Source organism: Argiope bruennichi, chromosome 5 (genome assembly GCF_947563725.1).
Source record: "Argiope bruennichi chromosome 5, qqArgBrue1.1, whole genome shotgun sequence".
Taxonomy (NCBI): domain Eukaryota; kingdom Metazoa; phylum Arthropoda; class Arachnida; order Araneae; family Araneidae; genus Argiope; species Argiope bruennichi.
The window spans coordinates 2,324,396-2,344,281 of NC_079155.1; the positions used below are offsets into that span (position 1 = coordinate 2,324,396).

A 19,886-nucleotide genomic window follows, 5' to 3' on the forward strand; every position below is an offset into this window, starting at 1 on the left:
AAGAATTATGTAGTTTAGCTCTACAACAAAAGAATCCCGATTTTTCACGGGAATTCAGAATTTTAACCCTAATGCGGCCACTGAAAATGAATTGTGCCATTTTTATGAATATTTTTTTTTCTATTATGAACATTTTTTTAAATTTCTATTACAAAAGAGAAATGTATACCATATCAGAAATCAAACATCAAAGTTTGCGTAATATTGGCATATGGAGATAGCCAGTTTTTTTCTCCACATTGGTCTTTCATGCCAATTGAAGATATATAAGAAGAAATTGGCTTAACATTTTTATTCGATATTTACCCACTAAGCAACTGAAGAGGCAGAATTTTTTTTATCTTAATTAGTAAATAATGATTAAAAAATTTGCATGAATGTTAAAAAAGGTCCTTATTTCAGTTTTCTTCACATGTTTCAGAATCTATAAATTTTTCTGTTTTACCACTTCATTCAAATATGTATTTGCACTCAATACAAATGTCTAGATTTTAGACTCCCAATTTACAGAGTATTTCAAATGGATCATAGTACGGCTGGCAAGAATATAAAAGACTATTAATATAGAATAATAAGACTATTATATAAATTTTTTAAATTCGGAAATTCATCGAAAAAAATGAAAAAGTTTAATGAACGTTTCGCATTTTTCATCTACTATACTTGAAAATCTTCAATCCATTCATATCGATTTGGCCCGATATGTTCCGAATGGCTCTAGGAACAACAATCAGTTCTTTTTCACTTCATTGTATCGATCATTGACTTACATCAATGAATTCCCCACCTTCACTCCACAAACAAAACAAACAATAAAACACTCAGCTGAATAAACAATTGCAGCGAAATCCCATCCCTTACAGAAACGAGGCAAAGCAGTGCTGGAAATCCATCGGTCGCGGACCGACCGTCTAATTTGGGAAAAGCTCGGATTCGTTTCAAAACTTCCAAAAAGTCATTTGCCAGTCGGATCACGCTTAGCAAAGAAAAGGGAAGGAGGGATCACGCTTCTGAAAAGATACAAGGAAGAGATGCCGGGTGCATTCATTACAGCCCCGCCTCCTTCCCGAGATGACTACTGCCTTACCAAGAGGCCCTTCGAGCATACAAATGAAGACTCGAGGAAAGGGGAGAAACGGAAGTCTCGGAGATGAGCACACGCATCCTGAGGAGTTGGAAGGGCTCAACATCGAGCCAATTTCTTCTCTCGAACTCGCCCACGATGAGCCACTTTTGTGGGAGGCCGGCTTTCTTGCTGGAAAACAGAAGAGGGATAACTTCTCAACAGGAGTGTAAAGTGGCAGGTATGGAGATAAAGAAAGGAAGGCGGGTTCTGTGTCTGCTGCACAAAAGAAAAAAAAAAGCAGCATACAGTAAAGTTGGCGGACGTCTTTTCGATGTAACTTGTTTTGTTTTATTTATTTCTGGTATTATAGGGAAGAATCCTCCACTCTCAACATTTTGGGACGCACTAGGAACTTCATTTTTTTTGGGGCGTCCAATTTTTTTTTCGAAGTTTGCTACCTAATATAGGGGAAGAAACACGCTATACTTTACTTTCTGTATTGTTTCTAACTTCGATTAGCTAATTGATTGATTGATTTATTTATCTTTTATCTGTTGATTGATTTATCTGCAATAAGTGCATTGACTAATCATATTTTGAAACATTCATTAGGTTAAATTCAAGGTGTTTGTAGACGCAAGAACTCAACGCGGAAATTACGTGGAATTCATGAATATCTCAAATAGTCCATGGATTCTTAATTAAAATAGCATATTATTAAAATTGAAAATATTATCCTATTTCATGGTATCTTATTATATTTTATTTTTTAGTTCTTAAACACAAATTATAAAAAGAGAAAGCATCATTATCATAAAAAACACCTGAATATTTTTTGATGAAACTCAAAATATCGATATTTCAATGCATGTGAATGTGATGATTCAAAAGAGCATGGATGATATTTGGCATCTCGTTCTATTATTAGAATTGGAAATGAATTAAATTTTAGAATGCAACAGGCTGAATCAAAAGTGTAGCAATCACGGCGCAATGAATAATATTGTGAATAACCGTATCTATAAAATTCTTAATTACACATGATTAATGATAATCAAGTGCAATTGGGAAACACGCGATTTGCCAACGACTCATTGCTAGTCGTGTTACATCGGCTTGCCATTTTTGTCAATAATGGATGGTTTATTTCAGAGACCAAAGCTTAAATGGTTCTGCCACGCTATAACCATTTTTTTGTTTTTAAATTCGCCATTTCTGCGCATTGAAGAAATGTGTCAGGTTTTCACAATCAAAAATCAAAACTCCTTCTTTTTTCCTGATTTAGTAGGGTTGAGATGTTTACTCTTCATGGTTGATCTAAAAAATCATTTCAAAACTGTAAGAAAAAGACAAAAAAAAAAAAAAAAATTACAAAGATATGTGGCACATTTAAAGCATTCAAATGTTAGCTATTCTTTGAAAAAAAAAGTAGTAAAAATGAACCTTTAGCGCTCTTTATCGTGACTCTCGCTTTATCTTGAAGATTCTGACATGAAATAGGACCATGTCCAGTGGAGAAGCAACTCCGTTCTTTCATTAATACGCTTAAAAATGTAAGCCTTAGAAAAGAGCTATGAATCCCAGGAAGAAAAGTTTTCTTTTTTTTTTCTTTTATAGAAACAGTCTCTAACCACCCGCAATTGAAGGTAGCAGAGATTAAATCTGCTCCAATTTAAAGGCAAAATTTCATGAAGTTGAAATGCCTGAATCTTATGAACATCTGCTAGATCAATTTGAAAATACATAACACATGAAATTATTTCTACGTTTAGTCTTTAGCAGTGCGAACGCAATTAATTCTGTTCATGAAGGGAATCTCTCAGATCCCTAATTATATCCTCTATTATCCTCTCGGTTTTAATCATCCTTTTTTTTTATCATCTTTACGGTTCTTTTATACAGAAGGATTTTAATACCAGCCTTGTTATCAATGTTATTTACAAATTGTGGTCAGTGACCAATTGCTATTGTCCAAATAAGGCTTGTATTCTGGACCCTTTTCTCACCCCCTGCACCTTAGATCAGTTAAATGAACGCTTCATTTTGAAGTGACAGTGGAGCTACTTGGGAGTGGAGCTCCTTTTGAATCAGAATCATATGAAGAGAACAATACCCGACGCGACACCTTCCTATTGAGGTTTCTACGTCATCTAGACATGGCGACAGGGTCCGATGTTTTTTTTTATGCGTATCAGATTCAATGATATGGTGATCTTAGAATCTTAGAATCGAATCTCCAACCCAACTGTCCATTAGCACAGAACTCCAGTACTACTGTTGTCATTATCTCATGCAGAAATATTATGTATATGCATTTACAATTTCAAATGCATAGTAAAGAGACAGTGCATATAGAAGATATATTAAAGATATGATATAACTGTAATTATGATCTCAATATGGGGGGGGGGGGGCGGTGGCCTGGTGGTAAGGTCTCGGCTTCGAAACCGGAGGGTTTCAGGTTCGTGACCCGATTCCACCGAAGAACCGTCGTGTAAGGGGGTCTGTTGCACGTTAAATCCGTCATGACCAAACGTCCTCCCGCTAGTGTGGTGTGGAGAGGGGGGTGCCAGCTCAGGTGTCGACCTCGTCATCTGACCGCTGTTCAAAATGACGAGGTCCGTCCCAAAACAGCCCTAGTGTTGCTTCAAACGGGACGTTAATATAACCAAACCAATATGGGATGAAGTAAGAGATCTGTTCTTAAATTATAATTCGCAAAGTACTATTTATATATTTATATGTTTTGTGAATATGTTGAATCCAACCGAGTTTACTTCATAACAGATGATTTTTTTAAAGCAAAAACTAAAAACGAAACCCTACTTTGATAGTTGAAGACCATTTCGAGCCAAAGAGGAAAAAATATCACTCTTGTGCACTTGCAGATAAGATATTATTCATAAACTTATAGCTCTCGTGCTTTTAAATTCATTGAGAAACAATATTACTTAATTTCTTTCATTAAACCTGCGGTATCGATTTAAAAATATTTTTTCCATATTTCCTATGAGTTTTTGTTGGTAAGAATTCAAAATTTTATTTATTTCATGCCAACATAAAAAGTTAACATTTTATTTCCTTGAAAAAATGAAATGAATTTGTATTCACATACAAAAAGCTGCATAAGAGAGTAAGTAGATTTAAAAATACACGGGAAACATTATGCGGTATGCTGATGGATCCTAGAAGGAAATTCTCTTTTAATAAGTGAAAGGTACGAGTTTTGTTTGTGTGGTGCTATCTGAAATATCTCAGTTCGATAAGCTTTATTTTCTGAGAAAGATAGTCCTACTAATGAAGTAATAAACCCAGATCTGAAACGGAGAAAAGAAATTGTAAAAATCAAGGAGAGAGGGAGAGTTTAGTTTTATGCATAATATACATTTATGAAAAAAAAAAAAAAAAAAGAAAGAAAGAAAAAGCGCGGGAAAAAAATCAACTTCGTTTTACATTTAGATTTTATTCTTTAAATATATAATTTCTTTGAATGATTAATTTTTGAATGAAAATTATTTTTTCAGCACAAGATTAGATACAAATTGATTTATTTGTTTTAAAATATGACTACTGCAGATCCCGTAGAAATAAAACTATTTATTTTAAGCGTTCCATTTAAATTTATTCTTATTTTTTTTATGCGTGAATGCAAATGAAACATCTCCTGAAATGTTTACTTCCCACCCGAAAGTATAGTTATTTTACACTTCGAATTGATTTTTTTTTTAAATGCTCTATTTTAAAATATTGGAAATCAGGGACATGGCGAGCATCTTGCACTTTTTGGGGGGGTGGTAGTAGTGAGATATTAAAAATACTAATTAATAGTGAGATTGGTCAGTTAACCAGACAAATATATATTTTTTAATGAATATTATACATGAATATTATTCAGTAATGTCTAATATAATTTGATGTGAGTTGTATCCAAAAAGAAAGAATACTTTTTTTTCTGTAAAATTTAAAATTTGTTTATTTTTATTTTATCGTAAACATCTGTTGACAATTTCGTTAAATTTCGTTTTCTGTGATATATATTTGCAGAATTTTCTGAGATCTATTTAATGCAAATCAAGCTTTTTACAAGTAAATAATTAATGCAACCAAAGCACGGGTGGAGTTATGAAAGGCAATGGAAAGTGACTAAGTAGAAGCTAAAGGAATCACTGTAAGAAATAGAATTACCTAAAATTTTAATTAGAAATTTAGTCTAAAATGAGAAAACAACATGAAATGAATATTTGAACTAAAAATAGTGAGTAAAATTTTACTTTTACAATTTTACTTTTTTAATAAATGGCATGTAAAAATTAATTACTAAAAGAATATTATTATTAAAAATTTCAATAATTTTAATAAATTTAATGTCTAAAATATATATTTGTAAAAATTTCAAAATCTGAAATATTTAAATGCTGTTGTGATCGAACACATTTCACAGCAGCTATATTCTCGAGAGAAGGAAGTCTTAAAAATTTTATTTATTCACATTCACTGAGGAGAAAGTTGACAAATCTTTTATGTCACTTCTCAATAAAAAAGAGAAGTTTCTCCGAATGTATTCCTTTGGGAACGAAGAAATTGGAACTAGTTGTGAATTCTTGGAATACTAAAAGTTTAATAAAATACTTGCAATAGCTCGTAATGCTCTCAATGTTCGTAAAGAATAATCTTACCAGAGACTTTCAAATCATTATTAAGACACTAAGAGAAGATTACAAATCTTTAACACACCAACAGTAAATGAAAGTGCGAGACATAGTCTTGATCATGACGTAAACTTTCATGCTTCCACATGGTGAGTTTGGATATTCAGTTAGTATCATTGAAGTTCAACAAGAAGCATAACACTGAATTCACTTAGCTTATCGGATATTTTGTGGACTATCTAATATCGACTGTCAGATAACTTGTAGAATGGAGCCAATTTGTATTAAGCCATGTTTTCACGACCAACAATGCAGTAACTTTATACTGCCTACGATATTGTGTGCCTTCAATCAAAGAGATAATAAACACATCATAACACATGCTATTCAGTTTTATTCAAGCGAATATCACAAGTGGTGGTTTTAGTTTCACTTGCTTGAATGTATCTAGCCAAGTTAGCGAGTTAAAAGTCACATGATAAAAGAAAAGTGGAGCAAAAAACTTTGGAGGTTATAGGCATCACCTGAAGTAACACTTGTAAATTATGGTTTTTTTTTTCCTAAAAAACTTCAGTGAAAACCGGTTCACATACCATTTCATTTGAAAGAAAATCAGAAAATTTTTATCACACAATCTAATGGCAGAAAGCATTTCTTTGCTAAAGCAAGCATCGTTATACTAACTTTTGAATAATGTTTGGGTAAAGCAAAGGATATAATCTATAACATTATTTTCCGATTTGTATTCGTCAGCTATGTTGTGCTTTAAGTACTAGTCCAATCGCAGGCGAAAATGAAAATGCACAATTGAATTAAAAGGAGAAATCTGATTAATATCAATGCGGTGAATTCTTGATACATGAAGTTTTTAACATTATTGGTTTCATATAGAAATCTATTTTTAGTATAAATGTCCTCATTTCTAATAAAAATTTCAATAGTGTTAAAAAGGATTCATGCAAACTAGGATAAAGATCTTCAAGTTTCAAATTATTTTTCAATTTATAATAAGGAATATTTTGATATAAAATTCCAAATGCTCCCAACGGAAATTATGACCTTTTATTATGTAATTCCCTGTAGAATTTCAAATGTAAGTGCATTTAGATGTAGTCATTGAGATATCTAAATAAACCGATTGGGTTCGTATATCTGTTTATCAAAGGACTTTCAAGAACTTGGTTAAAAATAGCCGGAAACGTAATGGCTATTTCAGATTAAAATGAGAGCAACTAGATACGCTGTTTGCCGGAAACAAAAGACAGCTTAGTATTTTTGAAATTATCAAGCGAATATATCATTTCTTGGATAATTTTGATGATAAAGATAATTGTTACATATAAAGCGGGGCACAAATCCTATATTGTGTTCTCTATGAGAAGAATTTTCATTTAAGCATCTGAAGAGAATCACATGTTCATCTTGAATGTTTTAAATCTTGAAATAACTTTATTCTTACATTCTTTGAACTCAAAACGAGAGACAAAAGTCGGTGGCTTTTACTTTTATAATTTATATATTTTATAGATTAGATTATATTAACATCAACTGAATTTTTTATGTTTTTACTTTTTTGTAAGAATTTACACCACATTCTTTTAAAACCTACCCAAAGGAAACAAGTACGACACTGAATGCAAAATCATCAGCAAAATTTTCAACGCTTCATTATCTACTATCCTCTTCAGTAAAGCTTGGCAGTTTGAAATAATATGCAAAATCGGGAATCGAATGAATAATTCTAGATTATATTAGCATCATAACATAAGAGAGATTTTAAGATTTCGGTTAGATGACAAATACGATATAATAGATGTCAATTCTTTCACTAAAATTTCACACTACACGAGTAGCAGAACATTTGGTTCCGATAGATTTAATGTGCACCAAACCTTCTGGACGGAAACCATTTTCTATCCCAAGATTTTGTCACCAGATAATTTGGATTTAGCTATTTTTTTAAAATTTATTATAGGTTATTTGTTTCCCCCCTCTATGTAAATCACAAGCAAACTTTCACATGTCTTCGTTTTAGCATACATCTAACAATAAAAATAAGACAAAATACTAAAATGACTCCTGTCACAAACATAGCATGATAATTTCAACAGAATAAAAAAATTTAACACAGAGAATTGTTATAAAAAGGAAATAAAATAATAGGTGTGCACTTCAATGCGGTCTAAATCTTACCCTTCCTTGATTTCCTCTCTTCATCGATAAGCAAATTACAAATCAACAAGTATCTATGTTAAAAAAATATATGTTTCGTATAGCAGCTATAGTGAATCAATGGTTAAAAATCATGTAAAATCAATTTCTGAAGTAATTACTTAATAAGAAGGTACTTTTAAAAAAGTTAAGCTATTTTACTCCGAAACCTTCCTTATTATCTAATTACAGAAATAATTATTCTTCACGTTTTCAATCATTTTCAAACGAAGTAGCTTTTTATGTTTCTCAAGGCTTTTTTTATCTTGTTACTTCCTTTTTCTCCACATTCCTAACTTCGTTGTACCTTTCCTTCAAATAAAGGGGCTAAAGCGATGGGGGAAAAAAAGCCGTATCCTGAAACAAAAGCGAAATCGTTTTTCCCGAAGAAATGAAGAGGAGAGAATGAATTGGTATTAAAAAGATCTGTTTTTTTTTTCCGAAGGAGAGATGGATATTGCAGTTGGAATTAAATTTCCTTGATGAGAGAAATGCCACTAAAAAAAAATGGAAAAGTGTGTGTGTGTGTGTTTTTAAATTACAGTTGCCTTTTTTAAAGGAAAAAATTTAATGTAAATGTTGCAATCAATTTAAGAAAAGTTACAGATCACGAAATGAAACAATACAAATGTTTAAGATTTCGAAATTTCAATTCAGTTTAAAAGACTCATGATAAAAGAAAAGTGGAACAAACAACTTTAAAGGTTTTAGGCATCACCTGAAGTAACACTTGTAAATTATGGTTTTTTTTCCTAAAAAACTTCAGTGAAAATCGGTTCACATACCATTTCATTTAAAAGAAAATCAGAAAGTTTTTCATCACACAATCTAATGGCAGAAAGCATTTCTTTGCTAAAGCAAGCATCGTTATACTAACTTTTGAATAATGTTTGGGTAAAGCAAAGAATATAATCTATAACATTATTTTCCGATTTGTATTCGTCAGCTATGTTGTGCTTTAAGTACTAGTCCAATCGCAGGCGAAAATGAAAATGCACAATTGAATTAAAAGGAGAAATCTGATTAATATCAATGCGGTGAATTCTTGATACATGAAGTTTTTAACATTATTGGTTTCATATAGAAATCTATTTTTATTATAAATGTCCTTATTTCTAATAAAAATTTCAATAGTGTTAAAAAGGATGTCATGCAAACTAGGATAAAGATCTTCAAGTTTCAAATTATTTTTCCATTTATAATAAGGAATATTTTGATATAAAATTCCAAATGCTCCCAACGGAAATTATGACCTTTTATTGGTGGTCTCCTAAATATTATTCAACATAAGTTTATCAAGTACATAACGATGTTAAAATGTGGATTATTTCATAATAAAAAATATAAGTTAAAAATTGTTTGAATGAAAATATTTGAAAGGCGTTTCTTTTACACACTCTAATAGACTGTTAAGACTACATAGTCTATTAAAATATCTCGGTTAGCAAAAAGTGTCTACATAATGGTTACAAGTTGGAAGTGACCGCAAAAGCTACACATTTATGCGTACACGTCTACACGAAGTCCTGTTAAAATGAAATCACAGCATCTGTTAAGTTTAGAAACTCATTGTGAAAGATTTTGTTGATTATTTCTTTTTTCTTTTCTCTTGCCTTTGAGTAAAACACACTGATTGATGGCAGAGTGGATGCCATCGTTAAGAATGGATGGGGGCAAAAATTCGATCGCTCTCTTTGCAGGAAATGATTAGCGGACAAGTCTGCAATATCAACACGTGAGGATACCAAAGTAGGATGCGGAAATCCTGTAAAAATAAATGTCGATAAAAGTGGCGGATTTCTTTAATAAGCGGATTGTCATTAGAGGAGCTACTTAAAGAATCCAAAAGACTCATGGATACTTATATACAAAAAAATATTTAAGAATCGGAGGCAAATCAATAAGCGCAAAATGAACAGTTGTAATTTCAGAGAAGAGCATAGAAGCAAGAGAGTTGAATTCGCAGCTTAGATACAACTTTTGATAACAAGTATGGACAGCACGGTTTCAAGGATTTGAATCCATCCGCGATGATTGGTTCATGTGTCTATTAAAATTGTTGTTGTTGATTAAAAAGTGAAATAGAATCTGAGCTATCCGATTGGATTTTGCAAAATCCTCTAAAGGAGAAATGATAGAAGAAATCACTTTGAAATTAGATTTCACTACAATATAACTAGGAACCATTTCTTTATAGCCTAAGTGTTTTAAGCAGACCTGAAATTCAATCTTAATAGTAGATAACTGCCTACAATAGATTTATATAATCATGCACGCACGCACCACACACTTCCCGAACGAATGGCATATTTTGATTATGTAATGGTTTTTTTCCCTGACTTATTGTCGAAATCTGTTTTTGTCAATTTGTTTTCGATTTTAGATGCTACAAATTCTGCAAATTGCGTTTGGAACATGATATCTTTAATGTTTAAACGAGTTGAAATGTTCATTTTCCTATTGCAGTTGACTTTAAATTACCTGGCCGCGAATTTAATCTTCCGCGTTGATACGAGGAATAACTTGCTTTCCAAAATGTATCGACTGGTGTAAAGTGGAGGAAAGAGCTCAAAAGGCGCAGTAGTCACTGTTTAATACTTATATCAAAAGCTAAAATCTGATTGTTAAAAGGTAGATAAATTTTTAGCTTTGACATTTTAAGGTCTACCTTTTCACATTAGTATAATTGTTTAGAAACGGACAGTAAATATTTGATACAATTAAGTTCATATTTTACGCAAGTGTTTTTTTAAAGTATTTACACTATGTACATGAATGAATGTTCTTGTAATGAAATCAGATATAATAAAATTCCATTTTTAAAATGTGAACGATATTTTTATTCCTGTGATTTCTTTTCATGTAATAAATTCATAATACGAACAGGACAATACAGAAACATTTATAAAATACTGGCGAGAGAGGAAGGATAACTGACCCTAAGATCGGAGAAAATGAATAAGAGAGGGTTCTACTGCAAGAGGGACATGCTTAATAATTTAATTTTTTGTAGGCATTTATAAAATACCGGCCTGTCCTTTCAGATCATTGGGAATCCATTCTATCCATAAGAATAGAGATAAAATGCGAGTCCATGAAATTTAAAAGTTTGACATTTTCAGTCACAAGAAAGAATAAAATATTTGACCGAAGCAAATTGCAAACTTATCACCAAAGATATGCATAACGTGATTCATTTTAATCTTAATCTGATTTTTCTCAGATTAAAATCATATCTAGTGCATGGAGTGCTGCGATACTTAAGGATGCATTCAAACACACACATTTTTACTCCAAAATACGCTGAAGATTTTTGATATCTGAAAAATTTAATAGCACAATGAGAACTAGATTTGGAACATGAATCTTCCAAAGATGAGATATCGCCATCTTTAAAGTTATTATTAAAACTCTGGATATGATATGACTCTCGAATTCCAATAACAACCAATGCTTCATTCAATTTTTACACGTTTCTTGTCCTTTAATATGACTTGTTTCAAGTATGCACATAACATAACATAACGCCATCCTGTGCCCCCGGTGCCTATAACACTAAGTTATCTAACCAGTTGGATGAGCACAAGATGAAAGGGGAAAAAAAAAAGAAAGAAAGAAGATAAAAAGAAAGAGACGACAGACCATCCAGGGTTCTCCAGAGAGAATCACATTGGTGTCAAATCCTACATGACTATATTCAATTTTTTGGTGATGTAATAACTGGATAGAGGGGAAAAGAATACTTAAACAAATGGTGACTTTGAGTTGAACTTACAGGGAAATGAGATTACTAACTGAAAAATTGATAAATTACATTGAGAATATCTGTATGACATATATTAGCATATAAGTAATCACTAAAGAGTCAGAAATCTGTGGCGTCCGTCTGAATCCTGTGGTTTTGATTTCCTTCGCGAGAACTGCACTTTTGAGGGACTTTTGAAGTTATAATTTCGGCTGATTTTGACATGTGGCATTTTGGTCTCAGCTAATGTGTAGTCTTGAATAGGTCTTGGTATTTGTGAATATGGTTTACTATGGAGTGGATCTTGCCACGTGAAAGGGTATTCGATACAACTCTCCTGTACCATTCTTCTTCGAGACTTGTTTCTGGCTTTCTCATGTGCCATGACAGAGTCAGTAGGCTTTCGGTGGCATAGTGAATTGGGGATCCTATCTCCCCACAGCTACAGTAAGGAGAGTTGGCCAGATGGAATCTGTGTAGGTATGTCGGGAATGGACCGTGTCCAGTGAAGAAAAGGACATCCGTTCTGTTCCAGTTGGCAGCGTATAGAGAAACTTTCGGTATTATATTGAATGTGGAGCGGCCTGTTTCGCCTTCTTCCCATTCCTTTTGCCATATTGTCATCATATCGGTTTGGAGGATGTTCTTCAGGTGACATCTTGGGAGCTTCATTATATTCCGATCTTGATTAGCATTAGCCGCTGTTTTGGCTAGTTTGTCAGCCGCTTCATTCCCTTCATAGCCTACATGTGCCTTGATCCATGAGATTTTAATGTGAGGGTTTGCAAGAAGAAGGGTAAATGTATCTCTTGCTAATTGGCTATTGGAGTTTGGAGAACTTGAGGCTTGTGTACTTGCTTTATTGTCGACGTAAATAGTAACGGGATCTGATGTAGGAAGAGAGGTTGCGTATTTGACTGCTCTGTTGAGTGCTAGTAATTCAGCTTGTTTTCTTTCAATAGGCTGGTTGACCATTGGTGTATAGTCACTGCATCCTGCATGACACAAAATGCAGCCCCAACTCCTGCTGAGGATTTTGATCCATCTGTATAGATCCCGAGTACTACATTCTGAGACCCACCGTCTTCCAACGAAATTTGATGTGCTTGGAGATGTTTGGAAGGATGTGACTTCCAGCCCGTAGCTCTGTATTCATACTCGTGTGGGCTGATATGTGGCATATCATGTACGATTCCACGGAGTCTGTACAGTTCAGTCATTCTTGCCATCATTTGAAGCTGCAGATGTAGTGGTGGCAAGCCAAGGATAACCTGAAGTGCTGCAGTAGGCGTGGTCTTGTATGCTCCCGTAATTGCTAGCAGAAAGCCTCTTTGGATGGAAGAGAGCTTTCTTGCTAATCTAACCGTTGGGTGAAGGCACCAAATTCCAGCTCCGTGTGCAAGCATCCTTTCAATGACTGTCCTGTACAAAATTTTTCTGTGTCGAAGTGTTATCCCCCAAGATTTGCCAGCTATTTTGAAAAAATTGAATTGTTGTTGTTGCGCTTTCAATGCTAAATGCTTGAGGTGGGTATTCCAATTCAAGTTATCATCAATATGGACACCTAGGTATTTAATGGCATGCGTCTGCTTTATTCTTTCTCCCTGCCAATAGATTCTGGGTCCTGCTACCCATTTACTAAACAGAATAAAGTTGGATTTCCCCGTGGACACTTCTAGATTGTTTATGTCAGCCCAGGATATAAATTGTGCTATTGATTCTTGGGCATTTTGTCTTAGATTTTCTTTTGTTTTGGCTTTAATGACCAGAACAAAATCATCGGCGAATGCTTGGATAGTTGTATGGGCAGGCCAGATTTTATTAAGCAGATCGTTCGCCACCAAGTTCCACAGAGCTGGACCACTGCACGATCCTTGGGGGCAGCCTTGCTCCTGTTCTCTTATGGCCCAGCCTTCTTGTGTGTTGAGGATTATTTTTCTGGCATGTAGCAAGTTTTCAAAGATGTTTCTTAAATTTTGGGGACATTGGAGTTTATCTAGATATTTAACTATTGAATGGTGTTGGATATTATCAAATGCCCCATTGATGTCCACTGAAAGAACCAGAATATTGTCTTTTTCCCTTTTTCCATCATAAATTTTTCTACAAGTTTTTCAAGAGCAGCATCTATGGATTTTCCTTCACGGAATCCAAACTGGTTATTGTTGATGAGTTTATTTGATTCTAGAAAATAAATAAGACGCTGTGTGAGTAATTTTTCTAGAACTTTTCCTATAGTAGGCAAGAGAGCTATTGGTCTGTATGACGTGGATAGTTTAGGGTCTCTTCCAGTTTTTTGAAATAGGATGATATTGCTTATTTTAAATGGATCCGGGAATTTTTCTAGTGAAAGACATTTATTAAAATATTCTTTGAAGAGGATCGGGAAATTTTTGTTTATTGTTTTTAGAATTAGATTATCAATGCCGTCATATCCTGGTGCTTTTCCATGAGGGAGATTATCAATGACCTGTGCTATTTCTTTTTCAGTGAAAGGGCAATCATTAGGAGTGGTAGTGATTTCATGTGTTAAAGATGGGGTTGAATTTGGGAATGGAAATTTCAAGTATGCACAGACGGAATTTTGCTAAAACAATTTTATTCATTTCCTAATGTGCTAGTTATAAACGTTTGCATACTTGAGTATTCTCGATGGCAATACTCTATTTAAATACTTTTAGAACTTCATTGCTAGTGAATGAATGATTTGAAGTCATATTTTCTTTTATATAACGTGTACCAACAGTCCGTAAATATGAATAAAAAAAGATTTCAAGAGTTCATAATAGTATGAAAAAAGAGAAAATGAATTATAAAATGAAGACTGAAAAGAAGCAAATATTTTTTTAAAAAGTAATTCTACTTCTTCGTACAATAATAAAAATATGTTTTTTAAAACACTTTTATGGGTCCTTTCGTAGCGAGGGTGTACGTACTCGCTCGAAGTTTTTGCTAATGAATGCCACATGAACGTGCCGAACCTGCCATGAGCGCGCAAACACACTCAAACAATATGAGAAGGAATCACGTGATGTCACAGTGACACGATGAGCTGAGTAAGTCACGTAACGCGTTGCCTCTCCCCTTTTTTTTTAAAAGATGTCAGTTCGTATCTCTTGATTTGAGGTATGTCGCATGAAAATGAGTGAAAAATATTGAGGCGATAAACATGCTTTAGAGGCTTTTTGAGCCCACAAAATGATAACAATTTGGTAAACATATTTAGAAAATTCTCAATCACATAAAATTTATCATTAAAGAAAATTCTCAGAATTCCAAACATTTCATATTATTGACCGCAAAACTTATCCAGTTTTTCCAACATATTATGAAATTAAATGTCGTGTACGTTCATTCCAAGTATAACATAAAAGGCAACACTTCCATCCACTGGAGAGAAACGCTTCTTAAATATTAAAAGCTAACCATTTCCGACACAAAAATGTTCCTGTTCTAGAACAACATTTTACTTGAATTCCAGAAGGCAATTTAAGGCTGATGTTCCACAAACGAATGGAAAAACTTTTTCTAAAGGCATGGTCTATCATTTCAAGTCACCGACCACCCTCTTCTTCGTTCCGAAACTCCCCCTCCCTCCCATTCCGAAGAATTGCGTGCTGTGGTCAGAAAGAAAACCGTCTGCTCGTCCGCCGACACGTAGTGAAAAGAACAGAAGTTATTTCGACGATTACACACGCCCCTTCCTCCATTCGTTTAATAGCGTGTGTGTGTGTGTCTGGCAGTTGCGGGATGGCTGCTCTCTTTTGTTGGCGAGAATAAAGGAATTCCTTTCACTTTCACACGTAAAGATTCTTCTTCGGATTCTTTGGCGATCACATCCGAAATGCGGCCGAAAGGGTTTGCCGCGAAAATCATTGATATTTATTGAGTACAAATTATAAGACTTTATTTAGTAAATATTTAAGAGATCGCAAAAAAATGACAATTATTTTAGTTGTTATTTCAAGAAAAAAAGAGATTATGGTAGACCGATAATGACATGATCTTAATATAAATAAAAATCATTGTGTTTATGTACAAATATCCGTCTATACGTATGCATGCACGTTCCATGCCATCCTCTATATAACTGGGATGAATTCAACCAAATTTTGCCCATTTACATTTTACATACACGAGACAGCATTCTATCTCATGCCTTATATAATAAAGACATGAGATAGAATGTTGTGAATTTTCTAAAGCGCAAAAACTGAAATTAGAATTGAACGTACATTTTTACCTTTTTTACACGTTGAACTGCTATACCATTATTTAAAAAAAAAAATCTTTTTTTTTTATTTCAGCATGCTTTTCGACAATGATGCTTTTATTAGTCTCAAAATGATAATTATTTAATCATGCTTAAAATCAAGTTTAAGTCAATAATTCAAACGAAGACAATTTTTCTTATAGTTTAAGAATGTGAGAACAAAATTTGCAGTGCTAATAGGAAAAATATTAACTTATAGAGAAAATTAGCTATCAAAGTTTATCAAAATAGTCTTTTTTCACTTAATACCCTAATTTCAATTAAAAGCAGTCAATAAAAATTTTTTGTACATTATAATAATTTACTTGAAATTAGTTTTTTAAAATGTTATGGATGTATGGATATTAATCTCGAATAACACCGTGTATATCAACTCATTTTAAAATGTTGAGATGCAACAAATCAAGTCCATCACATTGTTGCTATCGTATCAAAATATCACAGGTACTCCCCCCCACACACACGCACAAATAGAAAAACTGGCGAAATCTTGATCCAACAGCTGGAGCTACCAACAATATATGGCATTTTGTGACCGCTTACAGCAATAATATATACGATGAAAGCAGATATTGTTAATTGCACAAATGCTTTACATTAATAAAATGATTTGAAAAATTTGACGCACAACATCAATAGAAAAGCAATGCTGATGTTGTGTAGATACGTTCTTTTTGTTTTGTTTTGCCTTTAAATGATAGATGATTCGTAAACTTAATATCTCATTTGAGCTGTCGGAAAGTTATTAAAAAAAATTTTTCTCCAATTTTTGATTTGCGCCAAATAACGAGGATATAAAACTTGAGCTGGCAGCTAACTGTGCAGTTTTGAGATATATTCTCTAGGGAAAAGGCGTAGTAACAATAACTTTCCACATAGCGCAATGGCGATGCGCACACAACACTATGAACCTTTCACAGACGCACACAAACACTATGAACCTTTGGAGGTATTGAACATAAACAGCCGACGAGATCCCGAAGACGGGACTGTCAAATCCCCACTTCATTGTCTTGTCTTCTAATTTGTAGATCTCTCCTTTCAGTTGTATAATGAGAGAGAAAAGCATTTGTGACTCTGATGCGTATCCTGAATGAAAGATATTGCGAACATACTAATCTCAGGCTAATTTTACCATCTATTTCAAAAAAAAAAAAAAAAAAAAAAAAAAAACACAGAAGTGAAAGTGGAGACATCGTTTTTGCGTTTTCTTTGAAAAGGAGTTTAAAGAAATATTTTGTCTGGCTGAACAATGTCTTTTGTCAATAAAATGGAAATAGCACGCATTAAATCCTTTTTTATAATATGAAAAGCAATATTCTTGATATTAGAGATTGTTGACACTGTCGTCCAGGCAAATCGAATGACAACAATCTGAATGCTGATAATCGCTAGAGGTTATTTCAATTTACCAGCGTTCAATTTTTCGCATTAAAATATGCTTTACCAATTTAAATCAATGATTCGAAAATTGTGATTCAAAAATTTGTGACAGGAAATGATGAATATTATCCAAATGACATCAAGTTGTTAGGTGAAATTTAATAGGATTCGAAAAGTATTTAAAGTATCAATTTTAATTAAATACAAATAGTGTCGTGGACCAAAAAGTATTTGTTTCATAAAAAAATATTTTCAATTTGAAAATAATATTATTATTTTGATTAACTACGTTTCATTTAGAGACGAACATTAAAATCGATCCTGAAAATCAACACTTTAGTACATTTAGCAAAAATTCGAATCAGACACCATTCAGTTAGCTAACTGTAAATATTTTAGACAATTCTTTATATAAATAAAGAGTGAAAAGCATTGGATAGATTTCATATAATATTTCATAGTTAAGTTAAATTCAAGAAATACGGTAAATACACTTATTTTTTAATGGAAACCAAATTTTCGGATTAAATTATTTCAATAAAAACACATTTATAAATCAGAATTTTTTTTAAAAGTAAACCTAAATTTTAATTTCTTTTGTGTGCATATATCGATTCTTTCTCAAAATCGATTTAAAGTAGCTATCATTTATTATATTATACAAATTATAGAATCTTGAAATCAATTAAAAAAACTAACAAAAAGTTGTCATCACTTGTATGGAAACTAATCACAATTAAATGAATAGATTAAATAATAATCAAATTATTGATTATTATTATATTCTGTTAATAATGAAATTATTGACAGAATTGTGCTGTTTCCAAAACACAGAAATGAACAAAATTTCAACAGATGAGGATCTCCATAAACGTGATCAAATCAAGTGAAATACAAGTTTATAAAAAGATCGTTTGGATTTTTAAAGAAAAATATAGTTACTTAAAGGGGAAAAATAAGAGCACTTTTCGCATGAATACATAGTTACTCACACATGAAGATATCATATATATCAGTAAATAAGTGGTTATGCCTGTTGTATTATAGATCAAAATATTCTTAACAGGTTTTTTTTATATGATATCAAATATCCAAAATTAAATTTCACATTATCAGTGGGATTCACTTGTCAACTTTATCCAAAGAAAGCGGTTTTCACGCCGTCTTAAAATTCAAACAATCGCGTACTATTTTAATTTTTGTGTTTAATTCTTTTAACAATTTTTCATGCGATGGACTTGCTTATTAATATTTGTAAGTTTACCTGCTTATTTTCTGTGATGTTCAAAGGTCCGACGAAGAAAATTGACTCATTGATTAGGGAAATAACTCTTTCCTTTGGCAGATTTGATAGTCCCAAGTTTTGTGCCAACTGATTTTGATAAAAGTCAACGAGTTATTTTTTCCAATCTTCTTCGACCCAACTCATATTCTGGTGTTACCATCAACACAGATAAACATTGTACGAACTTCAAGGGTGGTCTTTCCAGATGCAGAAGGGCCTAAAGAACCGAAATTTATTGAAATTAAAATCCTTTTTTTGTCAATTATAGATCATTTCCTAAGAATAACTTTTATGCAATAAGAGATTTTGCTTTATAAATTGGCTTACTTCAGCTCAATACAGAAGAAAATGGAATCATATGATACAGCCTTTTAATAAAACTCAATGCAAAATAAATTAATTTCTTACAAAATACCAAATTTCTAATGAATCATCATAATTTTAAAATGCGATAAAATGTCACATCATTCCTCCGCTTATTTTACTGGTTTAAACTATAAAATGAAGAAACACATGAAAACAGACGTTGAGACTTGAATATTTTACTTTGAAGGTCGTCTTACATAAATAGGGAAAACGTATGAATGCACTGGATCAGATCAACATGTACTTTCGTTTAAAGTAAAATGTAAAATAATGGATTTATGAAATGCTGCAGTAGATACCTATAAAATATGTCTTTGAGATATAATTAATAACAAAGCTACAGTTAAGATATGGGAAACCAACCACTATTTCATAAATTTTTAGTTTGCTACTTCAAAAAGTAATATATTTTGTAGTTCACAACAGCAAATTAAACCAATTGCAGGCAATTTCCTAAATGGTTTTGAAATTTTTCAACAATAAAATAGGAAATATGTAGATTCGTAACTTTTTTTAAATGTAAAATATCGTAAAAACAACCATTAACTCCAAATGGATACTTTGGAGTTGACTCCCCATGGCACTAATATACATTCAGTAGTTATGTATTCTAGTAATTGTATCAAATATTCCGACAGCTGCTTGTTTAATCATTTACTCGAATCAGCCCAGAAGTGGTTATCGTGATTGGGCAGGATTCACCACGCAAAAGCCAGACTTGGTTATGATGTATTAGGATGACTGTCAATGGTTACGAAATAAATGCACATTACCATAACAAAATATCATCAACCCATCAATTATAATCGAGTGCAACGGGCAATAAACGATGCAAGTATTAAAAGAGAGATAGTAAATGGATGATAGGAATATCTTTAAGGACACCACTCTAAAATATTAATAACCCC

At 32.7% G+C, this 19,886-nt stretch overlaps 1 protein-coding gene across 8 annotated transcripts in view; it reads right to left on the minus strand.

The window, feature by feature from the left end:
- Positions 1–19,886, minus strand: part of LOC129968548 (polypeptide N-acetylgalactosaminyltransferase 13-like) — a 342,413-nt gene that overhangs the window by 144,792 nt on the left and 177,735 nt on the right. For 2 of the 8 annotated variants that reach the window (XM_056082554.1, XM_056082550.1), the window contains one exon: positions 18,592–18,829. The exons of the other annotated variants lie outside the window; for them this stretch is intronic. The gene's annotated coding sequence lies outside the window, so the exon portion shown is untranslated. The remainder of the gene's footprint in view (positions 1–18,591; positions 18,830–19,886) is intronic. 8 annotated transcript variants of the gene reach the window in all.